Source organism: Apostichopus japonicus, chromosome 2 (assembly GCF_037975245.1).
Source record: "Apostichopus japonicus isolate 1M-3 chromosome 2, ASM3797524v1, whole genome shotgun sequence".
Taxonomy (NCBI): Eukaryota; Metazoa; Echinodermata; class Holothuroidea; order Aspidochirotida; family Stichopodidae; genus Apostichopus; species Apostichopus japonicus.
Genome location: NC_092562.1, coordinates 21,702,759 through 21,716,829, shown reverse-complemented (window position 1 = coordinate 21,716,829; position 14,071 = coordinate 21,702,759). Strand labels below are relative to the sequence as shown.

Here is a 14,071-nt window from a genome sequence, read left to right as displayed (position 1 = left end):
TAACCTTCCTTTCCCAAGCACCCCCCCCCCCCAGAAAAATTCACAATCCGCCAGGCCTTAACACACACAAAAAATGGTGATAGTTATGAATGAAAGATAACATTATTATCTGGTAGCACGAAAGTCTTTGCTTATAGCCTTGCACCTGCAGTACTTTTGGGTAACTTTTCAATTACAGCGTCTGGTTGGCATTATGAGACAAACGCACTGTTCGTTTGCTATCTGCTGTTTGTGAAACACTGAATCGAGCACGAAAGCCTCTCCACGTCCTAATGTGTAACTTACGCTAAGCGATTAGTTTACCAGCCTACAAGGACCGCTACATATCTAGGTATATCGAGATAACTGAAGGTAGACGCTATAACAGTGGTCACCCTTTCATCTGTGATGGCGAAGCCTGTCTTGTGTAATTAAGTTAAGACAGGTATGGTTATACAATGAGCGATTACTTTCAAGTATTTTAATGCAGGAACAAGACATTCCCATTGATTCACGACGTTTTACCTACTTATATACTCTAGGCGAAAGGATGTAGTGGGGGAGAGGGTCAGAATGGTCTCCCCAAGCCTTTGACATGATTGCCACTCCCTGATATATGATGCGAGTGCATACATTGTTTATTATAAGTCGTTAGTTCCTGTTAGGAAAACTTTGCAAATCGAGGGCGCTATGCGACTACTTTATCTAGAGTTCCTTGATAGAGAAGGAACTTCAACCTTTTCTAGAGTTCCTTTCTCTATAAATGAACACTAACCTTATCCATTAGCCATATATAGATACATACATAATATGGTTTCTGAACTTGTCCAGAGCTGTATGCAAATATACGGCTCCGAAATTAGCTAAAAGGCAGAAGTATAGAACAAAATACAAGTTTTATCATATACAACCCCTTTTGTCTCATATTTTTCAAAGATTATTCTAAAGTATGTAGGTGATTTTGCTATGAATTTGTCGAATGCTATAAAAAAAAAAGTGTCAGTTAATGTTTCTTTCATGGTAGTAAATTGCCCGGTATTTTTCTAAGAAACCTATGATTACAACCTTTCCTTGGCATACGCGTACGATTCGACCAAAACATGACGTGATGGGTTCAAGAAAACGTCTTTTGTATATTCGAGCTCCTTGGGGGGGGGGGGGGACCAATGTAAAACATATGTAAAATGTGCTATCACGTATATGTGAATTACTTCCGAGACCAATTTACAGACAGAAGCATAAACTTCCCAGCAGGAAAGTCATGACATAGACACATATAGGAAAACAATAACATTGCCCAAAGTTGACGATATGTTTCTAAGCAAGTTGCCCCCCCCCCCCTTCTTCGTCGTCTTCTTTACCTCTAGGTCTACATATTACACTCGGAGACGGATATTCAACTATAAACAGATTCACTGAACGTATTTCACATTCAGGATGAGCGTACAGACTAATTGAAGTATAATAGACGTTATATTAGTATGTATTTTGTATACAAATAAATACAGATGTCGCCTTAATATATAGCTCATGCATTCCATCACTCTCCTAAAACGGTATGGCTATATTAAAGATCGTAAAATTATATAAGTCATTCTCAAACCGAAATAATGTTAGAAGCATTCAAACTGGTCACGTATGTTTTAACTGGTCTATCCCGTTTTATTGTCACCATCTGGTCATTTTACGTGGTTGAAAGAACATATTCTCTATCGTGAGTATGTTTCGGAAAAATTCTTTGGGTAGAAATCTCTACTGAAGCACCTTGTGGGAACTTACCAGTTTTAACATACTATTTGTGTTTACTATTTCTGAAGGGGTAAGTTGGGGGGGGGGGGTAGAGGCTTCAAGATGGCGATTCGTAGAATGTGTTCAGAAGAATCCTATAATATGCATGCACAAGCCTGCGTGCGACTGAAAGAAGTTGCCTAGTATGATATGAAGTGTAATGACGTCATTGATCAGATGGCGAATGGTTTAACGATATTGCAGGGCCTCACACCCACTCCCCTTCCCCACCACACCCACCCCGACACGAGTTTCAAAATGATGTATGATCATCTCGGTAGGTGTTTGTTTATAAAATCAATTAGCGTGCACTTTCCTAACAGCCGTCCTGCCGCCCCCCCCCCCCCCTTCTCCCCTTCTACCCTTCTCCCCTTCTACCCCAAAACACCAATACAATATAGTTTAAGTCGCGTTCCAGTTAATACATATATCCACCGACCACCTCCAATACAGAGCGAGGGTACAAAAATCAATCCAACTTGCTCACATGGACTGCTACACTCTCATCCCCCTCTCATTAGAACAGTGATGCACGTGACCATGGTGTTGTTATGTCTTTAATGGGCAGCATCACGATTTCTTGAAATGAGAACATATATATATATCCGACGGACGACTTCATCCGAAGGATTGAAAGATCGCATTCAACCCGGAACCTTCAGATTAGCAATATAAAAAAGTACGGTAATTTCGACTTACCTTCTTTTTCCTTATAGAGGTTAATTCTAGTCCTTTTCCTTAGTAATGTAATTAGATTCCGCCCTGCAGGATTGATCACCGAAATAAGAAATTATTGTTAAACTAACAATTCAGAATTACTAATTCAGTCGGAGTCATCGATAGTGTATACCTTACTGCGATCTCTAATCTATACATTCGATGTGACACCTTGAATTTTGTATATTGAGAAAAGAACTTACCAAAAAGAGGATAACTCAGGGTTTGATTGGTTTAAGTTTGGTGACGTAATGTGACGTAATGTGGCGAGAATATATTCTCCATATAATAGATTAATGAAAACTTTATGGAATGATGTGATATAAAGAACATATTGCCCCAAGTTTAATGATTAAGAAATTATTTTGCAGAAGCTTCCAAACTCGAGGAATTTCTTGGGAATTTGCTACAACTTCAAATTATTCTCAAATTAAACATTAAGTTATTAGTTACATAAACATAGGTTTAGATCAAATATAAACACATAAGGCTTAATCTTGAGGCCATCAAACCACTCTTTTACATATTCCTGTCACTTTGAACAAAATATTCAACTCTGTGAAATAACCCTGAATGTTTACTTGCTTTTTCTTTTGACAACAATCGCTGCTCTGATTTAAAACAAAATGCAAAGACCCCCACCCACACCCACCCCCCCCCCCTCAAATACACGGTGCACGTTTTAATTTTTCTACGTGCTGTGAAAATCGTTATCACATATCGTGAACTTAAACATAACATTAAAAACATATAACATGCATATATAACTACTACACAACACTCTGATCAGCTGTTTCCTCTTCCTTAAAGAAAACATTTTGTGAGGGGGGGGGACATCCCTATAATTTTAATGCCGGTCATAATTCCCTGAAGGACTCCCTCATAGGGGGCCTAACAGGGTCACTCCTTTGATATTTGTTTTCGTAGATAGGGAGTGAGTTTCGGTATGAAAAGGCCATTCTACTTGTTAAATTGTAAAATGAAATTGAACTTGACTTGAAGGTCATGTAGGGCAATTCCTATATCAATGATGTTCTTGTGGTTAAAATAATATTTATTTTTTTTTTAATATATGTATAGAAGTATATAACGTTAGCTGTCTCCAAAGTATTGGTCTCGGGAACCATATGTAAGTGTACTTATTATACATTGCATCACAAGACGCTTGTACTATGGGTTCAGGGAAGTTCATATTTCTTAATATCGTAGCCTACATTGTTTGAGCAAATAGTGTAATAATTTTTATAACGTTCAAAACACCTGAATGCAAAACTTTGGTTTTCAAGTTCACGGAAGGTTTCAAGTGAATTTTCAAGTGACATCAGTTCTTATAGCAACGTTTAAGACACAAAACCAGGTTTCATTTTCTTAGATAAAATGAAAACGGGGTCGGTAGGTCGAATACGTGTGTGTGTGAGGACGGTAACAACTGTATCGTTATAAGAGAAGGGACACACACGTAGAGCGCAATACAGTATCATGTTACTATATGCATAGTAATTAAGGAGAAAAAGGTATACACTCACCAGGATATTAATTTACCAAATTTTGTTTAATAACTAACAATTTCTTATAAGGAGGTTTAAAACTTCGTTTTCAAACTATAGGTATTGAATGGTGCGACCTAGGCGGGGACTTGGAGATGTTTGTTGCTATGGTTTCGGTGTTTGTGGGAGTCTGTTTGAGTTCGTAGTACCATTTTGGCTATGACGGTTTGGGTCCGCTTGGGTGGGACACTAAGCAACTATATCAGAATATGTTCATAGTCGAAAGGGTTAGAATTAGAACATTACCATGTTCATTTAATCGAGATAACCGAAATGGGATTTATGTAGGAGAAGTGGGTATATGGTTGGGGATGTGGGGTCATATGCCAGTTTATAGGTCAGGGGCGGGTGGGGTTCGGGGTCGCTGTTCTCGTTGAAGGCTTATACCCTTTGGAAGACTTTTGTCTTCAAGGTGCAACTGATACGGCATTTATGCTAGATTATGCTAGAATATTCACGTGGCCATTATGGTGATGTTCCTTGTTCCTATGGCGAAGACTACCTTGTCGAGTACAGGCATGCGATGAAAATTTAATTATATTCATTTGTTTGAACAATGCTTCGAGGCTCTATACTTTTATGTAGATAGTAGATAATGGACGGTTTTCCCTATAATCACAAACAACCCAAGGTATTATTATGCTTTTCATATCTCTGTGTCAATCTCCGGAATCTCGATGAATGTAATTCCATGAAAGTGTAAAATGTACTGTTTGAAATAAATTACCAAAATACTTTCACTCTTATGTAGGAATCAATATAAAACGAAAGAATTTTAAAAACACCCCGTTGGATAATCTGCCTTTTTTAATAAAATAAACAACATGTTATCATTTACGGAACAAGATATGAAATTGCTTTACGAAGAAAATCTTTAACGGTATTGTGTTGATCCAATGAAGTAGATAACACAAATCTGTGGTAGTAGTTTCGATATTTGAAACAACACTTCTCCCTTGTTTTCTAGTTTTCGAAGTAAGGAAATCAATTTGAATGGGATCATAGATAGATAGAAAGTCGAGGTTTGAGTCACTCGTGTATATCCTTAGGGCTGAATCGACTAGTGTATTTATTATTTAACGACAACAAATCTGGCCTACAGCAGGGGCTGGTCTTTTATTGAACAAAATTACTTGCAAAATTCTGGAAAATATTGCCCTCATTCTCGTACGTTTACTTTTCTCAGTAAAGTTCGGGAGAGAATAAATCGGCGAAGGTGAAAGTGATAACAATGTCTGTTTGGTATTATAATTAATCACGGGGTAAATTTAAGCATGCACGAATGGCCTTCCATATTAACTGAGTAAATATTGCCTATACCTAAACACAAACAGTGAAGCTAAAAAGAAGAAGAAAAAACTGCTTTAGTAGCGCATATGCACCACGGTACTTTTTAAGAGACAACTTGGTCCACTCTCAACCTGGTCCCGTTACCGGGGTGGGGAGCGGGGTGAGGTAAGCGGATAACCTAACCGATCGAAGATTAACCGTTTTAACACGATTGAGGACATTTATCACTACCGGTATGTAATTTCTGTACTTTCAATCACTTCACACACACATATATCGCTATTGTAAATGGTGCATGACGGGAAGATTGCGATGGTTGAATGAATAATAAATCATGCATATTCACTGAACCTCACTTGTAAATCACACAGTTGGGCATTTTTTTTTACCTTACTGTGCTGTTATCTCCCAACCCAGAGCACTCGTAGTGTCAGTATGAGCAGTATGGAATATCAGGCTTCTATCAGATCAAGGTTAGGAAACTGTTTGTACTGGCAGTGTGAATGCTTTGAAGGGTGGTATGGGAGGACAGTATAAAGTGGGATTAGCATTAGGAAATTGTCCTAACTGGCAGTTTTAGATATCGATACAACTTACTTGAACAACTAAACCATTAAACCTAATCCCAAATAGCGAAATGACGTGATATTAAAGCTTCGTTGCGACAGTGACACAGATTGATATTTTTTCTAGAGAAGGGATCAGTGGGTTAGGGGGGAGGGGGTGTTTTAAAATTCAAGTGACTCGAAGAAGAATGTGAAGTTATGTCCCAATAGAAATAACACAGTGACTCTAGTCAATGACTTCTACTCGACCGTGAAATGAAGTGACTCGTTGGCCCTATACAACTCACTCTCTCTCTCATTCTGAAAAGACCTTGTTTTAAAGACAAACCTTAAGAAAGGGTGGAACGTCTCATCATGAGTGCATGGACAATATTCGATAACATTAGATGATGATTCATCCATATTTTTTATTCATGGTCTTTTATTATTTATTTAATATTGCTCTTTGAATTCTTAAAGCTCAAAAATTGTAACCAGGCTATGCTGAAAAAATTGAATAGGTGTCGGTGATATCAATGCAAATTATCTGTACCCCTCCCCTCCCCCTTCACCCCACCCCATCCTTCAAGAATAAGCCTGATCGGGTAAAACTTGGTGGTTGTTCATCAAATGATAGAATGTCTGAATTCGGTGCCTCTGAATGTCACCAGGGTAACACAGGGTAACCTGGCGTGCATGTAGGCAGTAGCAAACATAGGGACACGATAATTCAATATGTGTGATTATCAGGCGCGTATCCAGGATTTTCTAACCCGGGGGGCGCGAATTACTATCTAAGCGGAGCGCCACCATCGGTTGGCGCGGAGCGTACAAGAAAATTTTTGGTTTTGATACCCCCCAGATCACCGGAAATGGCACTTCTCGGGCTTGGAAATGAGCAACCAGATGTAGACTTTTGCCTGAGAACCAAGTATTTCCCAAAAGTTTTTTCCATCCATAACCTTTTTGAAGATTGTCACCAGTCACACATCATGTTCGACCTGATTGCATGTCCTATGGATGATTGCTTTTGTAGGTTATTCTACGTCACGGCCCACAATATCCGAAAGCCCCACTTTTGAAGGTTTTAAGCCCATTACTTGTTGAGAATTTGAAAATTCACTTTTCTCGTGAATAAAATCACTTGAAAACATAGCCATAATGTTGCACAAAATTCAATCTATAGACAACCAATATAGAAAAACCTCCTTGAACCCCTAACAGACCGGTCAAAATTGAAAGAGTAGAGGAAAGTATGATGAAGAATGTTGGTGAGGAAATTTTCTAAAATTCAGACACAGTTAATTTATTGGTGTAGAAATATTGCAACCTCTTATAATGGCTTTTACAAAACTTGGTTGAAGGAACAGAAAAATAGCAGATATTTCCGATATCAGGTATATCGAAACCGAACACTTCACTCATAGGCGTAGGTCCCGTAGGAGGCGGGGGCTGCAGCCCCCCCCCAATTGTTTTCCCATTTTTTTTGGGCACCTACTGAAAGAAAAATAAATAGCAATGAATAGCTTAAAATGATCTCCTTGGTAATTGAAATAAAGTTGTAAGCTTGGCCGACATTACTACTGTAAAAGAGAGTTTTGACATAAATGGATCTGTATGGTTTTTCTCCATCTACACTAGACATTTGGTTGTTTACATTAGCATCCGGCGGTATACTGTGCAACTTTGACGGACCGTGCGGTACACGATGCCATACAATGTAATGAGCGATCTTGCCTATATGATATTGGCATCAACATGTTGAATGCGCGATTCGCGCGCGAAAAATTTTGGCTTTTTTTTCGGGCAAGTCATTACAGCCCCCAAATCCAATCTGGCTCCTACGCCTTTGACTACACACATTGACAGTTTTTGAGGCTGTACATCGTGGAACATGCATTTCAATGCTCATTGATATGATGTTATATTTGCTCTTTGCTTTACAAATTCGAACAGGCGTGTAGCGATTAATTGCCAAGGGAGGGCGAAGCCTGTAGGCAAACTATCTAAGCGAAGCGCCACCATGAGTTGGCGCGAAGCGTACAAGAAAAATTTGGGCCGAAAATGCCTCCCAGATCGCTGGAAATGACACTTCCCAGGCCTTGTAAGTTGCATCTAAGCATTGTCTATTTTGAAATTACTAGCGATGTCATAAAGAAAATTTGCTCGGGGGGGGGGGGCGGTCGCCCCCTTCCCGAAATGCGTTATGTTCCCCGACGACTCGGTCGAGTTCAAGTACATTAGTGAGAGAGGAAAAACGGAAACGTCAAACATGGAGTTGTCGGGGTAAGGGGTAGGGTGAGGCGCACACCCCCTCCGTAATCCTTGATCTGTCACTGGCTACCCTGTGTATATAATAGGGATCTTTCTCTTCCCGAGGGCTTGGCTATCTTCTTCTCCCTCGTTTTCTCCTTTTTCTCTCTTTTTTCTTTCTCTTTTCTCTTCCTTCCTCTCCTCCTTTTCTTTTTTCCCCTCCTTTTCCCTTTTTTCTTCTCTTTTTTTTCTCTCCTCTTTTCCTTACCCGGGGGGCGCGCGCCCCCAACGCCCCCCCTGGATACGCACCTGATTATGATTGGTGTGGGGTGGGGGGGGGGGGTTGAGATGGGAGGCCCAATCTCGTGAACAAATGTAGTGGAATGTAGTATGCAAGCGTCAAATGTTCATGGCTGTAATCGTCACGTGATGTCCGTAATTTATTAGATAGGCCTAAATAAATTAGCATTGAAATATGTCTGTTGATTTGTGCCTCGAATTTCCATGGGACGAATTTCTATAGGCTACTATACATACAGGTGAATATTCATGTACGAGAAATGTAAAATATTTATTTAAAGAAGGGAGAAACTCCAGTCCTGTCCTGTTCTCCCCGGGCCCCTATTCAAGTCGTACTCTGGTCATGCATTATCGGCCGTTTTTTTTTTCAAATACGAATGAGGGTTGAACAGTTGACTTATTTTAGTAACTCATTCAATATTTGATTTCAACGCTTTTTTTATGTCAATTGCTGGCGTGGTATATCAATTTAAGATTAATTTGTTTTCGTTGGTGTTTGGTAACCTTTACATATATAGTGCGTGGCAGCTTCTATAAACATAAATGGCACTGCTATACCGGATAACTATAGTGGGCAAGCTACTTCATAATGTTATTTACACGTGTTGAATTCATTTTGCCTGTTAAACACGTTACAGTTACGATCGCCACGATTATTTTATCCCTTGGTGAAGAATGATGGTGACACGCAGATGGGGGAGTGCAAGGTGATACAGCACCAATGCCCGGGTCAACGAGGGGACCCAGAAAAATATGGAGGGTACCGTGAAAAATATGGGATAAAGAATAGTTTATTTACATTTTCATAAAATACTTAAGGAAGAAAGGAAAGAGTGCAAATTGCTTTGGGCCCGGTGACATAGTTCTGCCGGTCAAGGGCTCCACCGTGCTGAGCCGCTGATTGTGGCATAAAATACTGTCGAAATATTGACTTATTGTATGAAAAGAATGGAAGAACCAGTCGAAGTTTCAATTCTCAGAGTCAAAACTTGATATTTCGAGTAGAAAAGTAAGAAAGTTATTGGTTGACATGCAGGCTCTGGGAACACGAGCAGGCGATACGCATTGCCTCCTCCCCCACTCCACCCACCGCCCGTATGCATTGTCCATAGGGTACCCTTTCCAAGTGTCACGTGATTTCCAAAACTACACGCAACTGTGCCATTTACCATATTGCAGCTTCATCATGCACTGACCAGTTTCCTGTTGAATGCTGTTTATTGCTGTTCACACACTACAGACATAAGGCTGACGCCACGGTAGGTCACTGGCCTAGTTATATCATAAAGGTATAAACTGCCACACATATGATATCTTTGGAATATTTTTTCAGATGGGAAAACCGTAGATTTCTCCTGGAGATTGAGAAAGCAACCGCGCACGCTACTTAGCCAGGTAGAGCAATAGCCCAATAACCCTGATATGCACGGTTTCATTGTTTCTGATGTAACTCCATTTCTATACACTCGGCTTTCGGCTGTCAAATACTCCCTTCTTTAAAATTATTGATCTAGAAAACTGAAAGTAAAGTATAATTTACCTCACACACACATATCTATATATATATAGCCTATACCTCCATGCGTATAGCCTATAATCTCTTTAGACACTGTCCCACCATATTTAAACGTTCTTAGAAACAAAACTATTGTTTTCATGCATCATATTACATCTAACTTTCTGGAGGACTGACTACACACGTACCCTCTTTTCTAATTCCCCTCCTCACCAGCGACATATTCCAGTTGTTACACTCAATGCGAAATTAAACTCTTTTTGAAGAGAACTTGCAGTAAGTATCAAAAGTCCTTGAGATGAAAATGATTTTGGCAGTCTTGGGAAGAACTATTTTCGTTCATGCCAAAGGACAAAATAACATTTATTAGAGAGAATGAAAATATAGTATAATCCGACCAACTAACCAAGTCTTATATAAAAAATATGTATATATAAAAAATATTTTCAAAAAACCTCAAGATAAAACTTTTCTATTTGGTTCACTGTTAACGACAACAATACACGAAAATAAAGATATGGATGATTATTCAATAGCAAGTCCTTTCAAAGAACCACACAATAGAAAATACACAATAGTTTCTCATATTTTATTTTATAACTGCTATCAAAATATTGGCTCTGGGAAGTCAAAACCACTAACCAGAGGTAGTTAACATATGAATTAAGAAATTTCATTTAAATGACAAAACCAGAATAAATGTATAAACTTACACACGAAAGCTTCTGGGTTCTTATTATACTGCTTAAATGTTTCAACTCGTTGTAAATATTCTTTACCAAGATAATCTTGATGGGGGGGGGGGGGGGATGGAGAGTAAATCGATCTAAGTACTCACTTCCAGAGCGGCTCTGATCACCCCAACCCACTTGGCGGCACTACTTCGGAACAATGTCTGAAAGTCGTGAATGCAAAAGTACTGTATGAGGTAACTGGGAACAGAGACGGCGGAGCCCAGGTTTTGTTTTTTAATGTCTCAAAGTCCCCATTTTAAAATGAAAAGTGCCCCAAGTTTGAACTTAAGAAGTGCCCCCCCCCCCCCCCCCCACGCTGATAAAATATCGCCCCGTTATTGAGACATTAAGAAAACTAATGTATAACTGCCAATGCATTTTTGTGCACTCCAACACTGGAATGTTTAGAGCAGAATGCACAGATGATTCACGCTGTTGGTAAGTTTTGAGGTGATTTTGTAGTATGCTCTAAAAATCTAAGTCTCAAGTGGTCTAGTGTCCCGTCGAAGATGTTACCACCCTCCTCCCCTCCCCCTCATCTCTATAGATCGGACCTTTTCCCACAGCCACACTTTGGTTTCAAAGAACTTACAGACGTTTAATTCAAACGTATGTTCAAATTGTCACCTTGATTATTTGCGGTCGATGACTTTCCATGATTTGTAGATGTTTCGTTCATGTTAAATAAATCTTATTCTTTCACCCTGGTATCTGAATAATCATTGATTGTTAGACACTGTGAAATCCATTTATTTACAACTTTATAGTATGGATATCGTTATGAAAATTGTATACTGTGGAGGAAACGCACTCGACATGGTAACATTAGGCCCATGTGTTAGAAAGTCCCTTTCTTAGTTGAACCATGTATACAGCACGTACAGCAAATGAACGTACTCCACTTTCTTCAGAAATGACATTATTGCCAACAGGTGTTCAACCATTTTAGTGAAATCATTTACCAATAAACCCATATGGTCTTTCAATAATACCACTAGAGATTTTACGTTAATATATCCTTTATTCCAAACACGTGTTCCTCTTATTTTTTATCCTTACTTTGAAATTTTATGAGGGAAATATATCCCAATGTGTAGAACAGTTTAGTTTAGCTTCTTTTCTTTCTTCGACCTCTTTATTGACTATTTGAAGTGCAAATATAATTGGATGCATGAACTTTAAAAACAAAACAAATGAAAACAGGATCAATATTGGCAATGAACTTCCACGAAATTAAAAAACAACATGGTCCTAGTTTGCGAGAATTTATAGAAGGAAGACAAAGAATTTGCCACGTTTCAGTGAGTTTTAAACGGAAGTTAGCAGGTTTTATCAGGTCGACTAATGTAATGGGCAGGACACTCAAGCATTACTTGAAAGTAAAACGCATTGAGTCTGTTCTGGATTGATAAATATTGGTAACTGAAGAAATGGAAAGGAGAAATTTTAGGTATCAAATTAATTTGATATGTAACAGACTGTTATAAATCGAATAAAACTACCCCTCCCCCACCCCCTCCTCTTCTTACCATTAACCATAGGTGTAGTGCATGGAATGGAATTTTCAGAATCTTCCTTCCCTCCCAATCCATAGCACCACACCCAATTGATTTTTTGTCCGATACACCCTTAAAAGGAATCTTCGTTAGAAACCTAGAAGCTATGGTCAGGTTCAAAAGAACCAACCAATATTTGTGTGTAATTATGATGGGTGTGAAACCGATTCACCTCGGAGACAGAGCAACAGCCAGCCCCCTCATTATCCCCTCCCGATCTCATCTACAACTTTGTCGTGGTCGAGTGTTGTTGAAATTAGGACTGATTATTGTTGATCCATAATACTGAGCAACATTTCCACATACTTTCCTTACTCCACATCTTCGTCACATTATAAATCTCTTCTCTCCTTGCTTTTAAATCCCTGAATAAAGGTATCACAGTCAAACCTACAAACGTCATAAATACCTTCTTACAGGCCAGGCTAGAAGGTGAAGGGATGGGGGAGGGAAGGAAAGGGGTTATGGGTATACAGACCAGGCCCAGAGTCCGTTCTGGGCCGTAGAAAATATTGCATACAGAATAACGTATCCTCATTTCATAATATAATTAAGGAAAACTTCAAATAGGGGTCAGATGACATAATTTCCCTTGGGCCTGACTTGGTTCTACTTCACCCAGTAAGGACAATTTTTTCAATACTGTATTGTCATGTTCGTGCTTCAGAGCCCTCGTATTGTCAGTACGAGCAGTATGAATATCATGTTTCTATCAGATAAAGGGTAGGAACTGTTTGTACTGTCAATACCAGTGCTTTGAAGCATGAAATGGGAGGACAGTTTAGAGAGGTATTAGCAATAACAAATCGTCCCAACTGGCTGTGTACTTGCTCCCTACTGACTCATAGGAAGTGGAGTATGGTTATGAAAGATAACCAGCAACTTGAAGTCCTCTGTCAGAGAAAGATCAACAGTACCAGAAATAAATACAAAGCAATATTAATTGTCTTTTATGCCTTTTATTTTATTGTTTCAAAGAATGGTTAAATAAATTTCAGGTTTTATTAGAATCAGTTGTACAGTAAGTGAATAATCCCCCCCCCCCCCCAAGAAAAAAACCACAATAAATACATAGTGATAAAAAAATAAGTGGTTGCACCTCACCATCTCTACCTCCAATCTCCAGAAAAGACTAAGAAAGTAACATACAGGACAAATGAATTGGACTATTCAAACATGATATGAAATTTGACTTATTTCCTTAGTTTTTCTGATTTATCCTTTTCTCTCAAACAAGGCCAATTGCAAAAGAAACGTGAGTTATGAAAACAATAAAAGATGAAGGAACCTATTTAGTCTGTAAGTCTGCCTCTAAGGAAAATTCTGTTTATGCTTTTTATACCCTTTGCAAACACTGCCTTGGTTTAGTCATAAGAGCAGTTTGCTATAATAAAACTAAAATAAATGAAAAACAACAGAAAAATTAATGGCAAATTATTGCAATCTGGACAAACAAAACAAAACCTTCTGATATGCCAGGTCAGTTAGATATGAAGAAAAAATTATCAATTGACAAAAGTTGGAAAATCAATCCCTAAAACTTGGCATTTATTATCAAATTTTTTTGTGGGACAAAAGAAGACATTTACATCCTCACATTGTATAGATTACTACTATGGGATGGGATCACCAGAAGACAAGGTGTTAGAATACGAGCTCTTGCTCAAACTTGACAAACCGTTTTTTGCCTAGAATTTAGTGAAGTTGTAGAATTTTGGTTAAATTGGACAATATGGGTTTTCATCAATCTTTCCTTGATATGTGACCCACAAACAGGTATTATCACTGATAAAAAATGTCTTGCTTGTTGTTATTTCAAAACTTTCTATAGTGTAAACTGAATATA

The 14,071-nt window shown here is 38.7% G+C and overlaps 1 protein-coding gene across 1 annotated transcript in view; it reads right to left on the bottom strand.

Annotated features, from left to right (window-relative positions):
- The window catches only part of LOC139982181 (FRAS1-related extracellular matrix protein 1-like), a 45,666-nt gene extending 43,047 nt beyond the window's left edge, over positions 1–2,619 (bottom strand). The window contains exon 1 of the mRNA XM_071994801.1: positions 2,467–2,619. The gene's annotated coding sequence lies outside the window, so the exon portion shown is untranslated. The remainder of the gene's footprint in view (positions 1–2,466) is intronic.
- Positions 2,620–14,071: the final 11,452 nt, after the last annotated feature.